The 13,190-nt window shown below is 34.5% G+C and overlaps 1 non-coding gene across 1 annotated transcript; it reads right to left on the minus strand.

Annotated features, from left to right (window-relative positions):
• Positions 1-2,794: 2,794 nt before the first annotated feature.
• On the minus strand, positions 2,795-2,876 carry Trnas-gcu. Its single transcript has one exon. It is a non-coding gene; the product is annotated as a tRNA-Ser (tRNA).
• Between the last annotated feature and the right edge of the window lie 10,314 nt (positions 2,877-13,190).

Genomic DNA, 13,190 nt, shown 5'->3' on the forward strand with positions numbered 1-13,190 from the left:
TTTTTTATGTGCAATAAAGCTTAATAAATAAATAAATAAAATGGCTTTCGAGATTTTGAATACCTTTTTATTGTAAGATCAAGTCCTAACTAGAATCACCAGAAGATCAATTACAAAATTATATTAAAAAATCGGTGGTATTGAAAAATAAACATCTGTACATCTGTACACGTACCAACATATAAATATCCATCAATCTTCTGAGAAGCAACTTGGCGAATGCAACGAAAAAATTTGTGTAAAATATATTCGTATTTTAACTGGTGTATTATTGTTAAAGCACTTTTGCTTAATTTCATTTAGTTCTTATTTCTAAAATAACTAATTATTTTCTTCTCTCTTGACGGTCTTGTACGCAATATAATAATCGTATCTAACTTGCGGGGCATTTTTTAGTATAGTCATTGTTGAAAAAAAATGGGGTTAAAGAAACTTTATTCTCAAAAAGAATACAATATTCACTTATATGAGAACATTAAATTTACAACTAAAACCGTACAGCGATGTGCGGCGAAACAAAGCAACAATCGCAAAACATACAGAAAATAATATTTTTTAAAGAGGGTATCTGTAAAAAAGCATAGATTGATAAGAATCGGAAGTGGTATAAGTTTGTAGAAATTGCTTACATTTGTTTGATTTTTATTTTATGATTAGTCGAATGCCATTTTACGTTACTGTACTATTCTTATTAATACAATTTTTATTATTTTTTGTTGTTTTGTGTTATTTTTCACATATACGTATTTTTAATAGCCTCTTAAACTGTTTTATACTGTTTGCCTATTTATTATTTTTTTGGTAAATTAAAATAATAATTACGTTTTACAATTTAGGTAATTTCATACTAAATAGTTTTCAAATTCTGTGGATTTAAATTATAATGACCGAGATCAGGAGAAATTTATTTCATATTTGTGGTCTGTGAACGAGAGACGGAACTCACATATTAAAATAAAAACACTACAAAACTATATACAAATAGTACTTAAACTACAATCGTAATGACAATAAATTTCATAATTCTATAAATACTATATGTAAGTAATCTAACAAAACCGAAGAGCATGTATGAAGGGAACAATGAAAGTGAACGAAGCGAAAGAAGTATGTAAGGATCGTAGCAAGTGGAAAGAAGTGGTCTCTGCCTACCCCTACGGGAAAAAGGCGTGATTATATGTACACATATGTATGTAAGTAGGCTAAAATTTTAATGAAACTCTCAAGTCTCAAACTTTCTCTGCTTAAACCACAACTGTTTGAGTATATATATTCCAGCCTATTGCAGTCCATTGCTGGACATTGGCCTCCACAAGTTCGCGCCAAAAATGCGTGAACTCATGTGTTTTGCCCATAGTCACCACGCTGGGCAGGCGGGTTGGTGACCGCGGGGCTGGCTTTGTCACACCTTAGACGCTGCTGCCCGTCTTCGGCCTGTGTGTTTCAAAGCCAGCGGTTAGATGGTTATCCCGCCATCGGTCGGCTTCTTAAGTTCCAAGATGGTAGTGGAACCTTGTTATCCCTTAGTCGCCTCTTACGACACCCACGGGAAGAGGGGGTGGCTGTATTCTTTGGTGCCGTAGCCACACAGCACATATATATATATTTACTCAAACATATATATAGAATTCGTCGTATATAGAATAGTCGTATATAGTATGTAGAAGAAATCGTTTCGGGGGAGTATTTTAACTAACATTGTGACACGACAATTTTATACATATGTAAAGAAATAACAAAATCCAGTTGGTACAAATAACTTTATTCACACTTGATAAATTCCACTTAACACACCTTACTTCAACTTTACTATTACAATTTCGTTTCCGACTTCTAGTCTGTACCGTTGATATAAGAAGACTGCGCTTTTTAAAAAGCCAACAAACTATTTATAGTCAACGACCGGAAACAAATGCTTTTGAGAATCCGTATTTAACAAATTAAAAGGCAATCTTAATTAATCTTAAAAAATTAAATTAAATGTAAATAGAAAAATTCATTAAAAAGTAAACACAGATCACAAAAATAGTCAAAATCACTACTTAATAAAAATATGTCGGAGATGAAGAGGGTATAATTTGTCGGCTTGAAGGTATATTTCTCTTTCTCATAGCCTCAGAGTACTCAGTCTACTGTGGGCTTCAGTGGGTAATGTTGATTCAACAAGTAAACACAATTTATGATATCATCAATTTATCATGAAACAGGATTCACTTAACAGAAAGATAACGCAACACGGAAGGCGGGATATTTATTAGTTAAGGGGACGAAGACTATCTTCTTAGCATTCGATAGATTCACAGTTCACAATGAATAATGAATGAAATGAATGAATGTTGAAATTCTTCTGGTAATATAGTCATAACAGTATTTTTTATCTCATCACAACTATGTGATAGAGCAAAAATCATCGTTTTTTATTTGGATCTTTCTGGAACTTTCAGCAGGGTTGTTAATTCTGCAAAGGTTTGGAGCGGAGGCACGTTGTTTCCTTGCCTTACAGATATTTGACATCCACCAATTTCGTCTACTTCCGCACTAATTTTAAGGGGCAAAGCTGCGTTCATTGCTAACGTAACGTAAATGAATTAGTTTGTGTTATGTCAAAACTACATTAGTCGTTTAACATTTTAACACTTTTGAAAAGTAAATATAATAGACTACGGTGTATTATCTGTTTCAAACAGTTTTAATTACAAGGAATAAGTAGGACATTTGTTTAAATAAAATGGTCTTTAAAACAAACATATTATTTGTTTGTGTACGATATTACAAAAAGCTTAAAAAAATGTATCGACGAGGATGGGATTCGAACCCACGCGTGCAGAGCACATTGGATTAGCAGTCCAACGCCTTAACCACTCGGCCACCTCGTCGCGTTATTACCTGACAAATAAAAAAGTCATAACAAACAAAAATGAAATTGTGAAAGAGTGTCATTGTTGTAAAAAAAATACATTTAATCCTTTTTTGTCGTGCGAATAATTCGCACTAAATAAGTATAATAATGATCACTTTACAAAATTACAAAAAAAAGTATTAATACGTCGTCGTAAGCCGACCGATGGCGGGATAACCATCCAGTTGGCTTTAAAATACACAGGCCGAAGACGAGCAGCAGCGTCTTCGGTGCGAGAAAGTCAGCCCTGCGGTCACCAACCCGCCTGCCCAGCGTGGTGACTATGGGCAAAACACATAAGTTCACGTTATTTTTGACGTAAACTTGTGGAGGCCTATGTCCAGCAGTGGACTGTATAGGCTGTAATGATGATGCTTAATACGTAGTTGATTTGAAATTGAACAAAAAATTTGCCAACCGTCAACCATGTTGACGTTATTTCAAAATTAAAGCCGTCATATATATGATTTTAATAATTAATTAATTTACAAAAACAAAAGCAAAATACATTTTTTAACTGTGGATGCCGGTAGAGCAAGCAAATATCTATAAAATGATATATAATTTATGTGGAGTAATAGCGAGTTTTTTTTTCTAAAAAGGGAGGCAAACATCTTAATATACCTATATGATGATGATTTTTCACCTACTCCGGTACTCCGACGCTGCGTTGGCGCAACGGTTACAGCCATGGATTGTACCTGTTGCGCTAGCGGTTGCGGGTTCGATCCCCGCACATGACAAACATTTGTACTGGCCATACTGTATAGGTGTTTGCCGTGATCTGGGTGTTTATGCAGTCCTTGTAGGTCTCCCCACCGTGCCTCGGAGAGCACGTTAAGCCGTCGGTCCCGGTTGTTATCATGTACACCTGATAGCGAGCGTTACTCATAGTAGGGAATATATCCGCCAACCCGCATTGGAGCAGCGTGGTGGATGGATTAGCTCTGATCCTTCTCCTACACGGGAAAAGAGGCCTATGCCCAGTAGTGGGATATTACAGGCTGAAGCGTTTTCACCTACTCACCACAGGAACAAGCCACTACTTCAAAGCGATATTATTTAGCTGTAATCTGCAAGGTAGTTTTTCAATAGGCCTGCTCCAGATTTTGATTTTTGAGATTTTGAGGTATTTCCTACTGTGTCCTACCCCAATTAAAGTCTATTTCACCAATCACAGTTAAAAAAGAAGTAGAAGACTCTGTTTTTGAAGTAAATCTTCTTAAAGCACGCTTGACTTGGGAAGTAAGCTGGTAAATGCGTGGCGAAAGCGTTACGAAAAGTGTGACCAGGTGAGGCGAACGGAGGTTGAGAAGGAGATATAAGTTAGTGAAGATAGAAAGAGAGAGAGTTACGTTTTGTAAGTTTTACGAAACGTAACTCTAAATATTTTTTTTTCATTTTATGTCCTACGATAGATTTATTTATAATGTTTTAAAATCAGTTTTGTTTTTTTTTTTTTAATTCAGACTCATAGAAGAGCTAAAACATCGCGCGCCGCGCAGGCTCTTCTTTTGAGGAGACTGACTTCAAAGCCACCTTTAAAATAGTTTTTTTTTTAATGATGATTTTGTATACTTAAATAGTAATAAAATAGTCCTTTGAAAGTTTCAAAAGTTTTGGTGGTTATTTAGATATAAATTTTTTTTAATTTAAACTCATGTAATTCTGAGCTTCTAGACCACCGGGTCCCCATAATTAGTATGCATATATTTAGTTTTTATTATTGATTTTTGTTTTGTTTTTGCTTTTAATTTCAGTTTTGTTAAAATTTTATTATTGATTTTGTTTTTAATTTTAATTATTGTAATTTTGATTGAATTTTAGTATTTATTTTAATTTCTAATTTTAATTATTGTAATATTACTTAGATTTTAGTATTGAGTTTGATGGTGATTTTAATTTTGGGCATTAATTTAATTTTAGTATAATGATGTTGATTTTAATGTTGATTTTGATTTTAATGTTGTTTGATTGGATTTTGATTTGGTATAATTTGTTTTGTCACATTGAAACTAACAGTTTAGGAAAAAAAGTAACTAACAAAAATATGGACATATGTCTGATAAAAATCATTATTATTATTATTAGTAGATCATAGGACTATTGTGTGAGGTGTACAATACAAGACATTGATGAAATTTTCCGCAAAATCCGAATACTGTAGTATTGACTAGATAATAGTTTGAACTTTGACTTATTTGGAGGTGCAGGCGGTAGTAAGCGGTTTTAGTTTATGATGTAATAAGTAATGTCATTATTAAAATTACATTGTACGAATTTGTTATCAGAACGCCTTTTTTTCATCCGAGCTTTGATAATTTTGCCAGTTCTGTTCCGTCTGTTCTCTAAATAATCATAAGTACATTAGTAAATTTTACTTGAATTTTATATATTACTAAAGTTCGCCCAGAGGTCGAAATTCGATCATAATTAAAATTTTAATTAAATAAAACCAAAAAATAATGAAAATAAAGAACTTTTTAAAAAAAATTCAATTTGACTACAGACTTTGGCAATGAACAAAAGTGCGTCAAGTACTAAAAATGGTAGTGTGTAATGTTTTTGTTTTTGTGTTTATTTAATGTACTTTTTATGCATAATAAAAAAATATGAGCATTCTGCACTCCTTCTCTATATAAACTGAGTCTGTGTAATTTTCGTCAAAAGGGGTACAAAGTATTTGCAACGTATTAATATAATATAGATAATGTGCTGGCTTTTGCCTCTTTCTGATAATCATAACCGTAGCAGCAGTTTTCCGCCACCTTCTGTTAAAGTTAGTAGATTTTTTTCTTTTTGTTTCTTATATAGTTTATTTAAAATTCTTTCGTAATACAATTTCATTTGAAATGTGAATGTAACAATTTTTAAAGTAGAGAAGGTAAGTTTTATTACAATATTTTTTCCTAAAGAAACCCCTTCGTAACACAGATGTTGCAAAATTATTTTCGCTTTCTCGGATGTCATCTATAGATCTATACAAATAAATAATATTAGAGTGTCGGTTAGTAATATTAAAATAACCACTATTTACTAAATGCGGATGTATACACGGAACATATAACAAAATGACATTTTTTACAATTTTTGTCTGTTTTTCTGTCTGGCTGTTTGTTTCGGCTAATCTCCGAAACGGCTGGACCAATTTTGACGGGACTTTCACTGGCAGATAGTTGATGTAATAAGGAGTAACTTAGGCTTTTTTATTTTTAGAAATTTATTTTTTTAAATTCCACGCTGACGAAGTCGCAGGCACAGCTAGTATCTTAATATATATGTATATCGGGGCAAGTGTTTCTCACTGAACTCCTCCGAAACGGCTGAAACGATTTGGTTAAAATTTTGTACGTATATTTCTATCGGTTCATGGATGGTTTGAAAACACAATTGGTATGTCAGCCATCAAATTTGGTAGCTATATTCCGGCCGTAGTGTCTGCCGGGTCCGCTAGCATATTTATAAAATTAGATGCAATTAATTTTCTTTATTTTTATCACTCTCTTATTTTAGAAGTTTGCCAGGGGGGGCACGCACATTTTACCACTTTGGAAGTGTCTCTCGCGCAAAATTCAGTTTAGAAAAATATGATATTAGAAACCTCAATATCATTTTTGAAGACCTATCCATAGATATCCCAAACGTATGGGTTTGATGAAAATAAAATTTTGAGTTTCAGTTCTAAGTATGAGGAACCCCCAAAACTTATTATCTTTTTCTATTTTTGTGTGATAATCTTAATGTGGTTCACGGAATACATCTACTTACCAAGTTTCAATAGTATAATTCTATAGTTTCGGAAAAAAGTGGCTGTGACATACGGACGGACAAAAAGACAGACAGACAGACATGACGAATCCATGAGGGTTCCGTTTTTTGCCAGTTAGCTACGGAACCCTAAAAAACCAGGTAGGTCTCAAAAGTTTTGGATTTAAGTTTTAAAATAGATTTTTTTTTCTTTACAAGCTTAAACATAAGCTTTCGATGACGATGAAGATTGTCCTTGTATTTTGCAATGACTTCTATTCCAGATCTAAAAAGAGATTTGGTTAAGGAGCTTGAGGTGATGAAAAGAGAGGCTTACATGTAAATGTTCCGAAAGAGACAAAATATTTAACGTTTGAACTCTGTATAAAATAGACTGATTTTCAGTACGGTGTGCCATTTTTAACCGACTTTAAAAAAGGAGGAGGTTACTCAATTCGACCGTGTATATATATATACAATTTTTTTATGTATTTTCGGGGATAGCTTCGTCGTTTATGAACCTATTTCCGATAATTCTTTTTTGTTTTTGTTGGAAAGGAGATATCCTAAGTGTGGTGCCATGATAAGGAAACCAGGGTCTGGTGATGGGATTCCAGAGAAATCGAGGGAAACCCTCGAAAATCCACATACCTTTTTACTGGGTGTACCGATTTTGGTGATTTTTTAAATTAATCGATAGCCGATGTTTATCATGTGATCATATTTAAATTTCATCGAGATCGGATTACAACTATTGGAGTAATCTTTGATGATGCGTAAATACTTTACTTTACTATCTATTGTTCGACTATTTTTCGTCTGCCTACGTTGTATTACTTGTCGATGTAATTAAGGTCGGTTTTTTTCGTTTGCCAGCAAACATAATTTTGTAAGTACCATTTGTCATTTTACACGCCTAGCCAGAAATTTTTGATAATTCTTTTTTTGACGACCACTCTGGTGTAATGATGCATGTGCCGAGTTGGCGGCGCCTAAATACCGACGGTCACGGGTTCGATTCTCGCTCGGAATGAATATTTGAGTTTATTGAAATATTTATTTCCGGTGTGGTTGTTAATCCATGTGGGCCTCCCCACCGTGCCTCGGATAGCACATTAAGCTGTCGGTCCCGGTTGTTATCATATACACCTGATAGCGATCGTTACTCGTAGTTGAGAATATATTCTACAACCCGCAGTGGAGCAGCGTGATGGATTAAGCACCGATCCTTCTTCTACATGACGAAAGAGGCCTACGCCCAACAGTGGGATGTTACAGTCTGAATGGAATGAACGAACGAATTTATTACTTGACTCTTTATCTAGTGGAAACGATAAAAATATATAGCCTATGTCTAAACATTTTTGAATATCATATCAAAAATTGACCGCTCCAGCGGGATTCGAACCCGCGTCTCCGACTGACCCTGTCGGCGCTCTAGCCAATTAAGCTATGGAACGATGTACCCGCCAGAGCGAAATTTCTGATATGATGATTTTCATTTTCGGTTTAAGCGAACCGTGGCACCGTCTATAGTGAGTTCTTTCAGAGACCCGTAACTATTCAAAGTTTCATATTACAATGAAAATCTTTGACAGGAGACGACACCATGCTATTCTTAATATGTACAATTTTATTTTTGTGTTACCCACACATTAGGGATTCTAAACATTTTTGAAAATGTTTAGAATCCCTAATGTGTGGGTAACACAAAAATAAAATTGTACATATTAACCTATGTCTAATATGGAGCTAGCTATATCATGTCAAGTTTCGTTGTCATTGTAATTGATTCAAAAGTTTTTGCGTAAAATTGTAAAATTATTGAAATAATTATTCATTCGATACAAAGTCACACGGAACGTCGAGTGTACAAAAAATATTTGCGAGACATAACGATCCTTGACCCCTGATTTAATGAATTGGAAATTAAAACAAAGTTTACTATTAATTATACAAATAAAAAATAATACTTATTTCCGCGTGCGTCGCTGATTTCAACTAATCATCTCGTCCGTCAATATGAACTCGCGAATTTTAAATTTAGATTAGGTATTAAGTAATATTAATTAAATATTTGCCAACCCACATTTTAGCAGCGTGGTGGATTAAGCTCTGATCCTTCTCTTGTGTGGGGAAAGAGACCCAGCAGTGGGATATTACAGGCTAAAACGTAATTAAAATTTTACTTTAAGCTGTCAATCAAGGAAATACTTACTTAAAAGCTATTTTTTTAATTCAAGAAATTTCCAGTTCAGTGTTGAAAATAACTTCTAATTTATTGTTATTTTCAATAGTTTAAAAGCAACGATGTCTTTACCAATGTTTACACCAAAGGCCCATTTGACAGTAAGCGACTTTTACAGGTGTAGAGCACAGCAGGAAATATCCTGCTCAAAATCTGGAGCAACCCGACTGGAGGAACCCCACTGGACCTTACAGAAGATCACATCTAAATCCTTCCATTGTTCTTGTTTTCCTGTAGGTAAGGTTACCAGGGCTCCTGGGGCGATTGGGGGTAAGATCGACAACACGCTTGCGATACTTCTGGTGTTGCAGGTTATACAGTCTATAAGCTGCGGTAATCGTTTACCATCAGATAAGCCTTACGCTGTTTTGCCGTACTAGTTATATTTAAAAAAAAATTATGACACATCTCAATTTCTAAGAAAAACATACTTAAATACTAGTATATAGTAGATCGCTCTTTAGCGATAAGACCACCTTTTGTACATTCCTTTTTTGTTATTATTATTATTATTATTATTATTATTTCTCGCTTGTTTCTTTTGGTTGTACAATAAAGTATATTTGTATTGTATTGTATTGTATTAACTAGTCGAAGTTGTGTGTAACAGGATATTTAGTAACCTATAACCTTAAATAAATGGTTGATCTGATAAGTAAGTTTTTTATTTTTGACCACAGTTCTGGTTTAATGGTACGTGTGCCGTGTTGGCGACGCCTAAACACCGACGGTCGCGGGTTCGATTACCGCTCGGAGTGAATATTTGTGTTTATACAAATATTTTATTTGCGGTCTGGTTGTTAATCCATGCAGGTTTTCCCACCGTGCCTCAGAGAGTACGTTAAGCCGTCGTTTCCGGTTACTCATAGTAAGTAATATATCCGCTCACCCCGCATTGGAGCAGAGTAGTGGATTAAGCTCTGACCCTTCTCCTTTATGGGGATAGAGGCCTATGCCCAATAGTGGGATATTAAATGCTAAAGCGTACGTTGGTAACTCCTGACACCGCCTAACAAACCATATGTCATATATTTTATTTTAGTCAGTCAGTCACTCAGTTCAGCCTATTGCAGTCCACTGCTGGACATAGGCCTCCCAAGTTCGAGCCAGATATCCCATCTCGGTTTTCCGCAATCCTCATCCAGCCTACACCGGCCATTTTACGTAGATCGTCAGTCCAGCAGCGGGCCGGAGGACGTACCACACTACGTTTGCCAAGATGCGGTCTTCACTCCAGGACACATCTACTCCAACGGCCATCCATTTATAGTATGTACAAGGAAGTAACAAAACAATTTGTTACGTTAAAATAGTGTGTATCTAAATTGTGATAGTTATATATACAATAGATAAAAGAGATGATAAGGAATTTGCACAGATCGCAAATATGAAATAATTAACTAACTTTTTTAAAAGTATGTTCGGGGATAACTTCGTCGTTTATGAAGCGATTTTAATAAAAAAAAAATGTTGGAAAGGAGATATCTCAAGGGTAGTATTTTGATAAGAAAACCAGAATCTGATGATAGAATCCCAGAGTAACCGAGGGGAACCCTCGAAAACCGTAGTGACGACTAGTGCGTTTGTTAATTTTTTCGTCTAATTACGTTGTATTACTTGTCGATGTAATTGAAGTCGGTTTTTTTTTCGTTTACTAGCAAACACAACTATATAGTACATAATGCAGCGAGTAAGACGTGATTGTAGTTACGTCATAATTGTTGATTTAATCATTGTTTATGTTACAGTGAATGTGATATGTTACACTGTACACCTATATATTATATTATATAATAATACATTTACGATTTCTATGAATAAAAAGTTTTAATTATCAACTTGTAGCTTAAGTTTTAAGTTTAAATCTGCGGTTACAGAAAATTTGTTTTATTTTGGTAAAATTTTCAATGTATAGCTGACTAGATGAATCAGGATTATTAATACTCTTAGTAAAAAATCTGCAACAAATGCTTTTCCTGGAAGTCTAAGCCCAACAAGGGACCTTTCCATTCCCATGCGCATTTTATATTTTCATCTAATGCCTCGTCCTCTTACCATGTATTTCATTATTGGCTTGCAGGTTTTTTTGGACCTCTGCTGCTACTAATCTTAAAGACTGCCCTTAATTACCTTAACATTTTCGTTATTTGTCAAAAAGTGTCAAAAGTCCTTCAAAAATTATTAATTGGATTAAAACGGGGTTCTCACTGGGTAACTAGAAAAAAGATAACTTGAATAGGTTTGTCTGCAATGGGGCGTGGCTAGTATAGCCACGTGATCTGGTGACGCAATAGTTGGGTGGAGTCAAGGCATTCGTCCGTCAATCAGTAAGATGGGTAGATCTTTTTAATAATTTAATTATGATAATTTATTATAATTCCACACATTTTGTCCGTGACTTCATAACTTTTATCGATTCAAACTTTAATATACACATAAACATCTCTTGAAAATTTAGTTCCGTATAGATATAATTGTTTTAAGGTCCAAAAATATCCATTATCTTACAATAAAAATATAGGCACAACGCACAACGCACGGCACAATTTTGAAACTGCTGCAATTTAGTTTAATTTAGTCTGAGTTCTAAAAATTTCATTTGAAATCCGGAATGGGGTCTCCGTCAAATATTCATGGCATAGCTCTAAAATGCGAAAGACTCCTGCAGCTGAACTGGCTCCACACGTGTCGACTCGTCGTTCCTGTGGACCTAGCCAGTGAGGTCGAGAGGGTGGCGCAGAGCTTAGGCAACTCTGCATTTTCCTGAAGAGTGTCCTAGACGACACGTCTATCTCATCATCATCACCATCATTCCAGCCTATTGCAGTCCACTGCTGGACATAGGCCTCCACAAGTTCGCGCCAAAAATGCGTGGACTCATGTGTCAATGTCTGTCTGACACTGTCTAAATCGTCTGCAATAGACGGACTAAGGCCAATGAGTCTGAGTTAGAACTATTTTATAAAGTTGTGATGAGAATGGAATAGGCGGTTTCACCTAAAAAGAACTGGTTCCAAATAAGATCCATCACTTTAAACTTTCCACACTTAATACTTAGATTAAAACAAATACCGCGTGCTATCTCTCTAGTAAATTTGTTTATTAAGTTTGTTTATTAACTAAGTTTATTGCTTTAGCACTGGCCCTTTTTGACAATGGCTCTGTGCATCTGTGCAACCTCAGTGGCAATCAACGTAACTCAATTTATAAAATATAATCACTACATAGTATAAAACAAAGTCGCTTTCTCTGTCCCTATTTCCCTATGTTCTTATGTATGCTCTAATGCTAATCTTTAAAACTACCCAACGGATTTTGATGCGGTTTTTTTTAATAGATAGAGTGACTAAAGAGGAAGGTTTATATGTATAATAACATCCATTAAATAGTGGAGAAATACTGTTATTTTTGAGGTTTCTAATGTGATGTCGTAAATAATTACATTTTTTTCGCTTACATTGCAAACGCAGCCTGAACCCTACGAGATTTATCAAAATAATGTACTAAGTATTTTACACATTGAAAAGGTCTACAGAAACTTCCGCTACGGTATATGTCTATCTCTTATGGATATCCCACAATAACATTTTTTTTGTCATTTACTTTTTACGACAAATAATGGCTTCAAAGCGATTTTAACCAATACAGCATTAATCCTTATCTAATTAAATACCTTAAATACATTATTGATTTAATATAGATCTATATGGCCCTTTACAGTATATGATTTAAATGAATATTTTCGAAGATATTACAGATTTAAAAATTGCGGTACGTGGCGTTTGCAGCGGTTCCGGCCGGCTTTTACTCAAAAGTTAACGCGTGCGGGCCACGGGCAGTAATGAATAAATCAAAACTACTGGATCGATTTTAATCATTTTTTCAGGGAATGACATAGGCTATAATTATATTTTATACCCGTGCGAAGCCGGAGCGGGTCGCTAGTTTTAGTAATAAAATCCGATTGAAATATAAACATTCCGCAATTGTAATAATAAAATAGGTACTGTCAGTAAGTGGATCGATAGGGTAAGTTACCAATAATATTGCTTTTATCTCGATTATATTTGATTGTTTGAGGACATGTTTAATTGTCTAATAAGGTCCAATTTAATATCTCCAACTAAGCGCCGGCCCTTATTAGGGGTATGATAATCCAAAATCGGTACGATTAAGTTAGCTTTTGACAAAAATATAAGAGATAATATTTGACTCAAAATTACTCAGCTATACTTACATTAGTTTCAGAATTTAGTTATTAAGGTATATATACTTAGATATAGTTTCATTACTTTA

This window comes from Melitaea cinxia, chromosome 26 (assembly GCF_905220565.1).
Source record: "Melitaea cinxia chromosome 26, ilMelCinx1.1, whole genome shotgun sequence".
Taxonomy (NCBI): Eukaryota; Metazoa; Arthropoda; class Insecta; order Lepidoptera; family Nymphalidae; genus Melitaea; species Melitaea cinxia.